The sequence below is a fragment of the Ranitomeya variabilis genome, chromosome 1, assembly GCF_051348905.1.
Source record: "Ranitomeya variabilis isolate aRanVar5 chromosome 1, aRanVar5.hap1, whole genome shotgun sequence".
NCBI lineage: Eukaryota > Metazoa > Chordata > Amphibia > Anura > Dendrobatidae > Ranitomeya > Ranitomeya variabilis.
In genome coordinates, this window is record NC_135232.1 from 345,384,357 (window position 1) to 345,398,686 (window position 14,330).

Genomic DNA, 14,330 nt, shown 5'->3' on the forward strand with positions numbered 1-14,330 from the left:
CGTTCAGCTATAAAAAAAAAATGTATTGCCAAACTGTTACATGGTAGTACTGGATCTTAAGGATGCTTATTGCCATCTTCCTATACACCAGTTACACCAGCAGTTTCTTCGGGTAGCAGTTTTAATAGATGGTCAGGTTTGTCATCTACAATACAGAGCAATGCCCTTTGGCTTATCTATGGCTCCAAGGATTTTTACTAAATTGTTACTGGTCATTCCGTATCTAGATAACCTGCTGATTGTAGGTAAACCCCCCCTCCAGTGTGAGCAAAGGTTGGAGGAAGTTGTGTTTTCTTTGCAAACACTTGGCTGGATTGTCAATTGGGAAAAATCCAGACTCCAACCTGTAACATGTCAAAAATTTCTTGGACTCCTTCTAAATTCAGTCGACCAGATATGTTGGCTTCCTGAGGATAAGAAGGCCTCCATAACTGATAAAGTGAACGTAGCGATCGAAAAACGCAGTATGTCATTAAGAAGTGCCATGTCCTTGCTAGGTTCACTGACTTCATGTATCCCTGCGGTTCAGTGGGCACAATTTCACACGAGACAACTTCAGAAATTTGTATTAGAGGACATTAATAAAGGTGGACATTTGAATCAGACAGTTGTGTTAACTTTAGAGGTGGTACACTCCCTTACATGGTGGTTGGATTGGGAAAATCGTTCGAGAGGAGTTCTATGGGTGATCACTCCTTCAAGTATAGTGACCACAGGTGCTAGTCCGGAAGGCTGGGGGGCACATTTTCAGGATCAGATAGTTCAGGGTCTTTGGTCCAGATCAGAATCTAATAATTCCTCTAATGTTAAAGAATTAAGAGCTATATATTATTCCATACTCCACTTTCTTCCTCAGCTGCAAGGCTCTCACACAAGGGTCCTCTCCGACACCACTGCGGTGGCCTATCTAAACCATCAAGGAGGTACACGGTCGGACACTCTCATGGAGGTTACATCAGACATCATGAAATTAGACGAAAGTCATCTGTTGTCCTTGTCAGCAGTACACATCAGAGGCATAGACAACTTTCGTGCCGATTTCCTCAGCCGTCACACCCTTCATCAAGGAGAATGGATGCTCAACAGGAGGATTTTCAGATTAATAACAGCCCGATGGGGCATACCTCAAATAGACTTGTTTTCACCAAGATCCAACCGTCAGGTCACAGCGTTTGCCTCTCTATGCAGACAGGACAATCAGGACATATTCGATGCCCTTCAGGTGCCATGGACATTCAGCCTGGCTTATGCTTTTCCCCCATGGAATCTATTGCCCATAGTTATAAGAAAAATAAGGGAGGAAGGGGCAAGAGTTCTGTTGGTAGCCCCATTCTGGCCCAAGAGGCCATGGTTTTCGTGGCTCAGAGCAATGTCGATTACAGACCCTTGGATTCTGCCTCAGACCAAGGACCTGCTCTCTCAGGGACCATTCCTCCATCCTCAGGTAAAGGGCATGAACTTGACTGTATGGAATTTGAGAGGCAGTTGCTAAAACTTAGAGGATTTTCTAGAGGGTTAATAGATACCCTCATGAAGAGTAGAAAGCCTTCTACTACCAGAATTTATGTTAGAATCTGGAGAAAATTTATTGAATTCCATACCGCACAACTTTCTTCTGAGGTTCCCATATTCTCAATACTAGAGTTTCTACAGAAGGGTCTGGAGTTGGGGCTCTCTGTAAGCACTCTGAAGGTTCAGATTTCAGCTCTTGGAGCTCTCTTTAATTATGATGTTGCAGGCGATAGGTGGATATCCCGTTTTATATCGGCATGTGAGCGATCAAAACCAATCAATATACCGCAGGTCCCTCAGTGGGATCTAACTCTAGTCCTAGATGCATTAACACAGAGCCCTTTCGAGCCTCTTCATACAGCCTCATTGAAAAATGTTTCTTTAAAGACGGTATTGTTGGTAGCATTAGTATCTGCTAGGAGAGTGAGCAATCTCCAGGCCTTATCAATAGATCCTCCATTTTTATCTGTAACCTCTGACAGAATAATTTTGAAAACGGACCCGTCCTACCTTCCTAAAGTAGCCACTAGTTTTCATAGATCCCAGGAGATCTTCCTACCTACTTTTTATAGAGACCACTCAACTCCAGAAGAAGTGAGACTTCATACCCTAGATGTTAAAAGGACTGTTCTGGCCTATTTAGAGAGGACTAGGGACTGGAGGAAGAGTAGGGCTCTCTTTGTGTCTTTCCAGGGTAAAAACAAGGGATCCAGAGTCACAAAGAATGCATTATCACACTGGATCAGAGATGCCATACTCTTGGCATATAAAGCTAAAGGAAGAGATCCACCACTGCATGTGGGAGCACACTCTACAAGAGCCTTGTCGACTTCCTGGGCAGAGAAGGCGAACGTGCCAATAGACCTTATATGTAAGGCCGCAACCTGGTCTTCGCCTAGTACTTTCTATAAACACTATAGATTAGACCTATCTTCTGCCTCTGATCTAACCTTTGGGATATCGGTCCTTGACTCAGTAAACCCACCCAGTCTATAGTCTCTGTAAATCTCTCTAGTGGGTACTGTCGTGGCGAATAGAAAATACCGGATTACTTACCGGTAATGCTCTTTTATAGAGCCCAAGACAGCACCCATTCACATCCCTCCTTTTTATAGTAGCACGTGCTGCCATTGTGGTGAGGTGTAAATAATAGAATAATATAGTATAAGGTTGTAAATATACCTGAGCCTATTAACTAAAACCTGGCGGCGGTTCCTCCTATTCTCTGTAATACAACTGAGGAACGAGGGGGGGCCGCCCCTTTTATCTCTCTGTAGGTTTCCTGTTCCTAGGGTAGGATCCCCTCTCTCTAGTGGGTGCTGTCATGGGCTCTATAAAAGAGCATTACAGGTAAGTAATCCGGTATTTTACTATTGATGCTGCCTATGCGGCTTCAATAGTTAAAAGATCTAATGTTAAAAATAATAAAAAATCGTTATATACTCACCGTCCGTCGGCCCCTCGGACCACAACCGGCCTTCCCCGCTCCTCGAGATGCTCCGGTGGCCGCTCCATGCATTGCGGTCTCGCGAGATGATGACGTAGCGGTCTCGCCAGACCGCTACGTCATCATCTCGCGAGACCGCAATGCAATCTTGGGACCGAAGCGCACGAGGAGCGTCGGTAACGCAAGGTGAGTATATAACTATTTTTTATTTTAATTTTTTTTTTTTAACAGGGATATGATGCCCACATTGCTATATACTGTGTGGCCTGTGCAATATACTACATGGGCTGTGCAATATAATACGTGGGCTGTGCAATATAATACGTGGGCTGTGCAATATACTACGTGGGCTGTGCAATATAATACGTGGGCTGTGCAATATAATACATGGGCTGTGCAATATAATACATGGGCTGTGCAATATACTACGTGGGCTGTGCAATGTACTACGTGGGCTGTGCAATATAATACGTGGGCTGTGCAATATACTACGTGGGCTGTGCAATATAATACGTGGGCTGTGCAATATAATACATGGGCTGTGCAATATAATACATGGGCTGTGCAATATAATACATGGGCTGTGCAATATACTACGTGGGCTGTGCTATGTACTACATGGGCTGTGCAATATAATACGTGGGCTGTGCAATATACTACGTGGGCTGTGCAATATAATACGTGGGCTGTGCAATATAATACGTGGGCTGTGCAATATAATACATGGGCTGTGCAATATAATACATGGGCTGTGCAATATACTACGTGGGCTGTGCTATGTACTACGTGGGCTGTGCAATATAATACATGGGCTGTGCAATATACTACGTGGGCTGTGCAATATAATACGTGGGCTGTGCAATATACTACGTGGGCTGTGCAATATAATACGTGGGCTGTGCAGTATAATACGTGGGCTGTGCAATATAATACGTGGGCTGTGCAATGTACTACATGGGCTGTGCAATATAATACGTGGGCTGTGCAATATAATACGTGGGCTGTGCAATATAATACGTGGGCTGTGCAATATACTACGTGGGCTGTGCAATATACTACGTGGGCTGTGCAATATAATACGTGGGCTGTGCAATATAATACGTGGGCTGTGCAATGTACTACATGGGCTGTGCAATATAATACGTGGGCTGTGCAATATACTACGTGGGCTGTGCAATATACTACGTGGGCTGTGCAATATAATACGTGGGCTGTGCAATATACTACGTGGGCTGTGCAATATACTACGTGGGCTGTGCAATGTACTGCGTGGGCTGTGCAATATACTACGTGGGCTGTGCAATGTACTATGTGGGCTGTGCAATATACTACGTGGGCTGTGCAATATACTACGTGGGCTGTGCAATATACTACGTGGGCTGTGCAATATACTATGTGGGCTGTGCAATGTACTACGTGGGCTGTGCAATATAATACGTGGGCTGTGCAATATACTACGTGGGCTGTGCAATGTACTACGTGGGCTGTGCAATGTACTGCGTGGGCTGTGCAATATAATACGTGGGCTGTGCAAAGAACTACACTACATGGGCTGTGCAATATAATACGTGGGCTGTGCAATACATGGGCTGTGCAATATACTACGTGGGCTGTGCAATATAATACGTGGGCTGTGCAATATACTACGTGGGCTGTGCAATGTACTACGTGGGCTGTGCAATGTACTGCGTGGGCTGTGCAATATACTACGTGGGCTGTGCAATACACTACGTGGGCTGTGCAATATAATACGTGGGCTGTGCAATATACTACGTGGGCTGTGCAATGTACTACGTGGGCTGTGCAATGTACTGCGTGGGCTGTGCAATATACTACGTGGGCTGTGCAATACACTACGTGGGCTGTGCAATACACTATGTGGGCTGTGCAATGTACTACGTGGGCTGTGCAATATACTACGTGGGCTGTGCAATATACTACGTGGGCTGTGCAACATACTATGTGGGCTGTGCAATGTACTGCGTGGGCTGTGCAATATACTACGTGGGCTGTGCAATATACTACGTGGGCTGTGCAATATAATACGTGGGCTGTGCAATGTACTACGTGGGCTGTGCAATGTACTGCGTGGGCTGTGCAATATACTACGTGGGCTGTGCAATATAATACGTGGGCTGTGCAAAGAACTACACTACATGGGCTGTGCAATATAATACGTGGGCTGTGCAATACATGGGCTGTGCAATATACTACGTGGGCTGTGCAATGTACTACGTGGGCTGTGCAATGTACTACGTGGGCTGTGCAATGTACTGCGTGGGCTGTGCAATATACTATGTGGGCTGTGCAATGTACTACGTGGGCTGTGCAATGTACTACGTGGGCTGTGTAATATACTATGTGGGCTGTGCAATGTACTGCGTGGGCTGTGCAATATACTACGTGGGCTGTGCAATGTACTATGTGGGCTGTGCAATATACTATGTGGGATGTGCAATGTTCTACGTAGGCTGTGCAATGTACTGTGTGGGCTGTGCAATATACTATGTGGGCTGTGCAATGTACTATGTGGGCTGTGCAATGTACTGCGTGGGCTGTGCAATATACTACGTGGGCTGTGCAATGTACTACGTGGGCTGTGCAATGTACTACGTGGGCTGTGCAATGTACTGCGTGGGCTGTGCAATATACCACGTGGGCTGTGCAATATACCACGTGGGCTGTGCAATATAATACGTGGGCTGTGCAATATAATACGTGGGCTGTGCAATGTACTACACTACATGGGCTGTGCAATATAATACGTGGGCTGTGCAATACATGGGCTGTGCAATATACTACGTGGGCTGTGCTATATAATACGTGGGCTGTGCAATATAATACATGGGCCGTGCAATATAATACGTGTGCTGTGCAATATAATACGTGGGCTGTGCAATATACTACGTGGGCTGTGCAATGTACTACATGGCTGTGCAATGTACTGCGTGGGCTGTGCAATATACTATGTGGGCTGTGCAATGTACTATGTGGGCTGTGCAATGTACTACGTGGGCTGGGAATATACTACGTGGGCTGTGCAATATACTACGTGGGCTGTGCAATATACTACGTGGGCTGTGCAATGTACTACATTGGCTGTGCAATGTCCTACGTGGGCTGTGCAATATATGTGGGCTGTGCAATGTACTACTTGGGCTGTGCAATGTACTACGTGGGCTGTGCAATATACTGTGTGGGCTATGCTATATACTACGTGGGCTGTGCAATATACTACGTGGGCTGTTATACACTACGTGGCCTGTGTTATACACTACGTGGGCTGTGTTATACACTACGTGGCCTGTGTTATACACTACGTGGCCTGTGTTATACACTACGTGCGTGGGCTGTTATATACTACATGAGCTGTGGTATATGCTTTATGGGCGGTTATAAACTACGTGGCTGTTATATACTCCGTGGGCTGTGTTATAGACTACGTGGCTGTGCTATATACTCCGTGGGCTTTGCTATATACTGCGTGGGCTGTTATATACTACATGGCCGGCCGCGAACAAATCAGTGACAGTCCGAATCCTGTGTATTCAATGTATTAGTCTAAAATCTTCATAAATAAACCACATACATATTCTAGAATCCCCGATGCGTTAGACTCGGGCTACCATCTAGTATGTTATATAGTTGTGTTACACTCCCCTCACTTCTTGTAACCTACAAGTGTACAAAGATAGTATACAGTCACCATGTGACAAGTGGGCCTGTGTGACCCCAAATGCCAGGGCTGAAGTTTAGTCCCAGTGCGGCCCTGCGCATATCCGTGAGCTCCGCGGTGAGTGACGCATGCTGTCCCCTCAGGCAGACCCGCTGAGTGAGATCACTGATCGACTGCAGTGGAAGAGACTCTGTGATGGACCAGGGAAGGGTGAGAAAAGGATGACTTCCAGTATTGGGAATGGCCGTCCATACATACACTGCAGTAAGGGTCAGTCACACAGCAGACCCGCACAGCCTGCAGCGCTGAGACCTCCGCACTCCGGGGTGCTAAACTCAGCGGCAACAATCACATCTCCCAGCGGGACCACGTGTACTGTAGCCGGCAGGTAACTCCTCCCCTCATTAATAATAAAGTACGCCGAATACAGGATTGAATAAACGGGGACATGAAGGCGGTACTGAGAACACGAGTGCGACGTCATCGACAGGCAGTCTTCTGAGTTAAATCCGTTCTGATTGGCTGTATGAGAGCTTTCATTTACTAACTGGAATCCTATTGGCTGTGGCGCGGCGGCGGGGTGCGGCCTCAGTGAAAGCCGCAGGAGGAGTGTAAGTGCGGGGCGGGGCTATGGATTATTGACAGCGGTGAGGAAGCAGTCGGCGTGCCTAGTAGTGTATTTAGGCTGGAGTTGGGGGCGGGCCGGCGCTCGTGTCGGCGGAGTTGTGGTACATGTAACGGTTGGTTGTGGTTTAGTTGGCGGGTGCTCCCGGTGGCGGTGTAGGGACGTTCATACATGGGTGCACCGTCTGTCATGTAAGCTAGGAGGCTAAAGCCCTGTAGTCGCCGGGCATGTGTGTAACTGGTGGGGGCCGTTCCCTTCCATGTGGTGCCCGAGCCACTCGGCTGCAATAAAGTATCAGTAGCCCAGTGGCCCTCAGCTGCGGTGTTAAAGGGAAAGCCAAGCCTGCGCCTTTCTCACTGTCCCTGGGTCCAGCACGTGGTCTCCGCTGTTCCTCCTGGTGTGCATGGTGCTGGCGGCTATGACCCCTGCCAGCTGTCTTGAAGTTCCCGGCAGTGTGTAAGAAGTGGTCACCTTTCTGTCCTGTGCATAAAACCGTTTGCCATCTGATTTCCTGAAGCTAAAGAAGCCTGTACAGATTTGCCTGTAAGGGTATGTGTCCACGTTCAGGATTGCATCAGGATTTGGTCAGGATTTTCCATCAGTATTTGTAAGCCAAAACCAGGAGTGGAACAATTAGAGCAAAAGTATAATAGAAACACATGCACCAATTCTGCATTTATCTCCCACTCCTGGTTTTGGCTTACAAATACTGACGTAAAATCCTGACCAAATCCTGATGCAATCCTAAACGTGGACACATACCCTAATTCTCCTCGGTTCAGTGACCACAGCTGATGTCCCCGATCAGACCCGTGGGCTGTGCTCCTGTATGTCTGATCATAATTTAATGGTTCTAATGTGTCCAAAAAGTCTGGGTTTTTTTTTTCTGATAAGCTGCCAAGAAAAAAATGATAGTCAAGTTGGCAACCCTGCTTGTGGCCGGCCCGGTGGGCTTATTGTCACTTTAGAGTTTTCCTTCTCCTCTTTGGGGGCTGTGACTGTTTTCAGGCGATGGGATCGTATGATCTTGTTTTTGGAGATGCAGATGTCAGTTCCACAATTACATCTTGGGTTCCAATCTCTTAGGGTAGGTGCACACGGTCAGTAAATGCTGCGGGTTGGGCACTTCGTACATCTCCAGTGTGCACCCGCAGCGGCCAGATGTTACAGCATAGTGAATGGGATTTCAGGAAATGTCCGCTATGCGTCCAGAGACGCCCGCGGATAACCTGCGGAGATGGACAGGCAGCACGTCTTTCTAGACCGCAGCCTATCATGTGGAGACAGTCTCAACAAGACAAATGTCCCCGTACAATGTATAGGATGCGGTGATTCCGCACGGTTCAATGAACAACACATATGGAATCACCTGCGCTCAACAGACGGCAGCGGACAGCGCTGCCAGTTCCTGACCACGGGAACATAACATTGGGCTACGTGCCCGTGATTCAGAGTTTCTGCGGGATTGATGCCGCGTACTTATGCAGTGTCAAACTCACAGCGGTCAAACTGTAGTTGGCCGCCATATGTATGGCATTGTTGTGGAGCAGATGTACAGTATATGTATGGCATTGTTGTGGAGCAGATGTATATGTATGGCATTGTTGTGGAGCAGATGTATATGTATGGCATTGTTGTGGAGCAGATGTACATGTATGGCATTGTTGTGGAGCAGATGTACAGTATATGTATGGCATTGTTGTGGAGCAGATGTACATGTATGGCATTGTTGTGGAGCAGATGTACAGTATATGTATGGCATTGTTGTGGAGCAGATGTACATGTATGGCATTGTTATGGAGCAGATGTACATGTATGGCATTGTTGTGGAGCAGATGTACATGTATGGCATTGTTGTGGAGCAGATGTACATGTATGGCATTGTTGTGGAGCAGATGTACATGTATGGCATTGTTGTGGAGCAGATGTACATGTATGGCATTGTTGTGGAGCAGATGTACATGTATGGCATTGTTGTGGAGCAGATGTATATGTATGGCATTGTTGTGGAGCAGATGTATATGTATGGCATTGTTGTGGAGCAGATGTATATGTATGGCATTGTTGTGGAGCAGATGTATATGTATGGCATTGTTGTGGAGCAGATGTATATGTATGGCATTGTTGTGGAGCAGATGTATATGTATGGCATTGTTGTGGAGCAGATGTACAGTATATGTATGGCATTGTTGTGGAGCAGATGTACAGTATATGTATGGCATTGTTGTGGAGCAGATGTACAGTATATGTATGGCATTGTTGTGGAGCAGATGTATATGTATGGCATTGTTGTGGAGCAGATGTATATGTAGATGAATTTGAGAGGTTTAGTTTGTAAAATGGGTTCACTTATGGGGGAAGGGGGACTCCGCTGTCCTGGCACCTCAGGGGCTCTGCCAATGTAACATGGCACCCTCAAACAAGTGCAGCAAAATCTGCACTGCAATTATGGTGTTTCTTCCCTTCTGAGTTTTGCACTGTGCCTCAAGTCATTTTTGATCATATATGGGGGTATCGGTGAACTCAGGAGAAATTGCACAACAAATTTTGGGGTCCATTTTCTTCCATTACCCTTGTGAAAAATACAAAATTTGGAACTAAATATTTTTTTGTGAAAATTTTTTTTTTCTTAATCTGTGAAAATAACGCTAAACTTCTGTGAAGCACTTGGGGGTTCAAGGTGCTCATGGGACTAAAGAGCAGTGAATATTCCCTTAAGTAGAGGGCACACTTCAGATCCCCGCAACGGCAGGAAGCCGGCTGCTGCAGCTAACAGTGTGTCTGCTATTAGGCTGTGTGCACACTTTGCTGATTTTTCGCGTTTTTTTTCGCTATAAAACCACAAAAAAACAGCATACATTAAGCATCCCATCATTTAGAATGAATTCCGCAATTTTTGTGCACATGATGTGTTTTTTTCCGCAAAAAAAACGCATCGCGGTAAACTAAGCATGTTAATTAATTTTGCGGGTTTTTTTGCGGATTTCCCACTATAAAATGCATTGGGAAATGTCCGGAAAAAAACGCACCAAAAACGCGCAAAAAACGCATGCAGATTTCTTGCAGAAAATTTCAGGTTTTTCTCAGGAATTTTCTGCAATAAATCCTGAATGTGTGCACATAGCCTTAAAGTGAAATGAATGTTCACTGCTCTCCACTCCCATGGGTGTGGAGAGCAGTGATAGGAGTGGAGAGCAGTGAACATTCATTTCTCTTTAGCAGCGGAAACAAGTGTTGGCTGCAGCAGCCGGCTCCTACCTCCTGTGACCTACTGCTCCTGTAAGTGGGGCCATAACTTGAGTATAAGCAGAGGGGTTTTACAGCATAAAAAATGTGCTGAAAAATTATGCTTATACAAGAGTATATATGGTAAGCATTTGATTCAGTAGAAAAATAAAACTTAATATTTGATACAGATACCTTTTGTTTGCAATTAGAGCTCAGACTTTCCTGTAGTTCTTGACCAAGTTTGCACACACTGCAGCAGCGATTTTGGCTCACTCCATACAGATCAACTCCAGATGTTTTGGGACTGTCACTGGGCAACATGGAGTTTCAGCTCGCTCCAAAGATTTTCTATTGTGTTCAGGTCTGGCCACTTCAGGACCTTGAAATGCTTTTTACGGAGCCACTCCTTAGTTGCCCTGTCTGTGTTTTACCCTTCGCCACGACAGCACCCCACATGAGAGAGAGGGATCCGCCCATAGGAACAGGAAACCTACAGAATAAAAGGAGGCGGTCCCCTCTCCTCCTCAGTTTAGGTTTCCTGTTCCTATAGGAATCCGAAGTACCTGCAGTCCGAAAGGATTCCTGGTCCATGCACCCGCCTGCGTCGGTATCTGTGGGAACGGCAGGGGCTGCGGTTCCAGAAGCAGCGGCGGGGGAGCCCCTGCTTGCAGCCTCCCCCCTCGTCTGACCAACCATCCGTGGTCCAGGTCCGGTCACCGTGGGTCCGCCCGGCTCCATGAGGACGCGCGCGCTGCAGCAGCCAGCTTAATACCTCTGGCCGCCACATGGTGAGTGAGAGCGGCGCGTCTAACCCGGAAGTTGCCGGAGCACTTCCGGGTTGGTCCGGGGAGGCAGGAGATTTGGCGCCAGATTTAAAAGCGGTGCTGGCGTCAGACCGGTGTGTGTGAGATGGCTTCACCGGCCGACGAAGCGCACCTGCCCGCAGCAGAGCAGCGTTCTCCCAGCAAGGAGAGAAGCTCTAGGAGCAGCACTAAAAGTGGTGGTCGACCTCCAGAAAAGAGATCTACCGCCAAACAGAAGGATCACTTGCCAAAAAATCCGCCTCCAGAACCGGTACCTTTCAGCTTCACTTGGTGAGTTTTTAAAAGAGTCTCTTCCTATATGCTGATATATGTTCCTCCTGTATCCCCTTCCTCTAGACTAAGAAAAGTATGCACAAGGAATGTGCTTTATGTACGCAGCCCCTCCCGGATGATTATACCAAGAGGTTATGTTCAGAATGTATCATGCAAACCTTGCGGCAGGAGAATATAATGACTCCATCTGATGTCAGAGCCATAATCCGGGAAGAAATGCAGGGTTTAGCGCATACAAGTAGCTCCAGTACCCGCCAACCAAGCAGGTCCCAATCTCCAGTAAGCTCAGAGTCAGAGGATGTACATAGATCCTCAGACGAGTCTGGATCCCAGCCGAGTTCATCCGAAAATGAAGGGGGGCTTTGTCTACCTAACAGTAGTGTAGACAACTTAGTAAGATTTGTCAGGAGCACAATGGGGTGCCCAGACGAGAAGGGAAAGAAATTGGCTCAAGACATCATGTTTGCGGGGTTAGGACAGAAAAAACGTAGATCCTTCCCCATCATACCCACTATTAAAGAAATTATTAAAAAAGAATGAGATAAGCAAAACACAAGAGGTTTCCTACCATCATCCTCTAAAAGACGCTATCCCTTCAGCGATGAGGAGCTGAATTCCTGGTCAAAGGTTGATGCCGCAGTAGCTTCCACGACCAAGCAATCGGTCTTACCAGTTGAGGATTCGTGGGTCCTGACAGACCCGTTAGACCATAAAGCAGAAGCCTTACTAAAGAGATCGTGGGAGGCTAACACGGGGGCATTCAGGCCCGCTATATCTAGTACCTGCACTGCAAGGTCGCTGCTAGTGTGGATGGAACAGCTGGAGGAACAAATTAGAGGTAGAACTGCGAGAGAGTCAATCTTGCCAAAAATTCCTGTAATTAAAGAAGCAGTAGCATTCCTGGCAGATGCCTCTGTGGATTCGCTACGCCTAGCAGCCAGGTCAGCCGGTCTAGTGAACACAGCCCGGCGAGCACTCTGGTTAAAAAACTGGAAAGGGGACGCACAAGCAAAAGCAAAACTTTGTGCGATCCCCTGCCAGGGCGAGTTCCTTTTTGGGAAGACGTTGGATGAACTCCTGAATAAAGCAGGAGAAAGAAAGAAAGGCTTCCCTAATCAATCTCTTCCATCTTACAGGAGAGCCTTCAGAAGACGCCCCTTTACCAGAAACAACCCGTTTGAACAAAGGGAGCAATGGGAGACGAAAGATCCTAAACAAAAATGTGCTTTGTTTAGCGGATCCTATAATCCAAAATGTAACAAATACCGCTAACCATGAAGTGGGCGGTAGATTAAGATTTTTCTTTCCCAAATGGGAACAAATAACATCTAGCCATTGGATTCTGGACATTATTAAATACGGCCTAAAATTGGAGTTTGATCGAATCCCTTGGGATTCTTTTATAGTAACATCACCAAAAGGACGGGAGCAACAAAGGGCTCTGGAATCAGAGATCCTATCTCTTCTATCTAAAAAAGTCCTGATAGAAGTTCCCCAGGATCAAGAAGGGAGAGGGTTCTATTCCCCTTTATTCTTGATCAATAAACCAGATGGTTCATTCAGAACCATCATAAATCTCAAAAAACTAAATTCCTTTCTGCGTAATCATACCTTTAAAATGGAATCCATTAGTTCTACCATAAAACTCTTATTCCCTAGGTGTGTCATGGCCGGGATAGACCTAAAAGATGCCTACTATCATCTTCCCATTCATGCCGAACATCAGCAGTACCTAAGGGTAGCAGTCATCCTGGCAGGACAGGTTCATCACTTTCAATACGTAGCAATGCCATTTGGGCTTTCTATGGCACCCCGCATCTTCACTAAAGTGATATTAGAAGTGATGGTTCATCTACGCCAACGGGACACTTTGATAATACCCTACCTAAATGATTTTCTAGTAGTAGGAAACTCTATACTTCAGTGTAAAGCTCGTTTATCTAATACGATCTTGTCCCTACAGGAGTTAGGTTGGATCATCAACTTCGAAAAGTCCAGGCTGAATCCAGAAACCGTTCAAACATTTCTAGGAATCCAGCTAGACTCCGTAAGTCAGAAATGCTTCCTTCCTCAGTCAAAAAGACTGACTATACAATCAAAAGTGTCAGAGGCAATGGACAACTCCTACATGACACTAAGAAAAGCCATGTCCTTACTGGGATCATTATCCTCATGTATCCCAGCTGTGCCGTGGGCTCAATTTCATACCCGTCAATTACAGTATGAAGTATTATCGGTTCAGGGAAAAGAAGGACATCTGGAAAGTAAACAAACTCTTTCCAGAGATGTCATAGAATCCCTATCCTGGTGGCTAGATATGGAACACCTTTCAAAGGGTGTACCATGGATAATAGACCCTTCTAAGATAATTACCACCGACGCCAGCCCTATTGGGTGGAGTGCACATATGGAGGATAGTCTGGCCCAAGATACTTGGGACCAGGCAGAATTGACATGTTCTTCCAATTGGAAAGAGTTAAGAGCGGTAGAATATGCCTTAAATCATTTTCTTCCACAGATTCAAGGAGCACATGTAAGGGTTTACTCGGACAATTCCACCACAGTGGCATATGTGAACCGTCAAGGTGGTACACGATCGGGGAGTCTGATGACCATAGCAACAGACATCTTCCAGCTAGCAGAGACTCATCTCGCATCCCTAACAGGCCCTACACATCAGAGGTGTAGAAAACATCAAAGCAGACTACCTCAGTCGAAACGAGTTACGCCAAGGGGAATGGACCT

General features: G+C 46.3%; 1 protein-coding gene across 11 annotated transcripts in view; it reads left to right on the forward strand.

Annotated features, from left to right (window-relative positions):
• The first annotated feature begins 7,073 nt into the window (after positions 1-7,073).
• HABP4 (hyaluronan binding protein 4) overlaps positions 7,074-14,330 on the forward strand; it is a 117,218-nt gene continuing 109,961 nt past the window's right edge. For 3 of the 11 annotated variants that reach the window (XM_077299677.1, XM_077299705.1, XM_077299713.1), the window contains exon 1: positions 7,303-7,375. The gene's annotated coding sequence lies outside the window, so the exon portion shown is untranslated. The other 8 variants (XM_077299666.1, XM_077299692.1, XM_077299698.1 and 5 more) reach the window with 6 other exon arrangements.